We start from the raw sequence: 1,035 nt of genomic DNA on the forward strand, positions 1-1,035 counted from the left end.
CCACTTTTTCAATAGTGAAACGTGGAAGACTGGATGCACTGCTACTAAATCTTCTGGCAACTTTAACCCATAGGCCACTTTACCAATCCTTTTCAAGATCCGGTAAGGGCCTATATATCTGGGACTGAGCTTTCCTTTCTTGCCAAATCTCATCACCCCCTTCATAGGTGACACTTTCAGGAAAACCCAATCATCAGCTTGGAACTCTAGTTCCCTTCTTCTCACATCTGCATAAGATTTCTGGCGACTCTGAGCAGTCTTAAGTCTATCTCTAATGAGTTGCACTTTCTCCATAGCATCAAGGACTGAATCTGGTCCTATCAAGGCTGCTTCACCTACTTCAAACCAACCAACTGGAGATCTACATCTACGCCCATACAATGCCTCATAAAGGGCCATCTGAATGCTGGAATGCTAACTATTGTTGTAGACGAACTCAATAAGAGGAAGGTGATCATCCCAACTAGCCTTGAAGTCGATCACACAAGCTCTCAACATGTCCTCTAAGGTCTGAATGGTACGCTCTGCCTGACCATCCGTCTGTGGATGAAATGCTGTGCTAAGGTTAACCTGAGTACCAAGACCCTTCTGAAATGACTTCCAGAAATGAGAGGTAAACTGAGGACCTCTATCTGAGATGATAGAGAAAGAAACCCCATGTAACCTCACGATCTCAATAATGTAAAGCTTGGCGTAATCCTCCGCCGAATCTGTAGTCTTCACTGCCAAAAAGCGAGAAGACTTAGTAACCCTATCAACAATCACCCAAATGGAGTCATGTTGTCTGCGAGTACGAGGTAAACATGTGATGAAGTCCATGTTGATCACTTCCCACTTCCAAGTAGAAATGCCAATCTCTAGTAATACCTCCTAGTTTCTAATGTTCTACCTTGACTTGCTGGCAATTAGGGCACTTAGCCACAAAGTCTGCTATATCTCTTTTCATACCATTCCACCAATAGACTTCCCGCAGATCGCGGTACATCTTAGTGGCGCCTGGATGGATAGAATATCTGGAATTGTGGGCTTCTGCGA

This window comes from Solanum tuberosum, unplaced genomic scaffold (genome assembly GCF_000226075.1).
Source record: "Solanum tuberosum cultivar DM 1-3 516 R44 unplaced genomic scaffold, SolTub_3.0 scf00190, whole genome shotgun sequence".
NCBI lineage: Eukaryota > Viridiplantae > Streptophyta > Magnoliopsida > Solanales > Solanaceae > Solanum > Solanum tuberosum.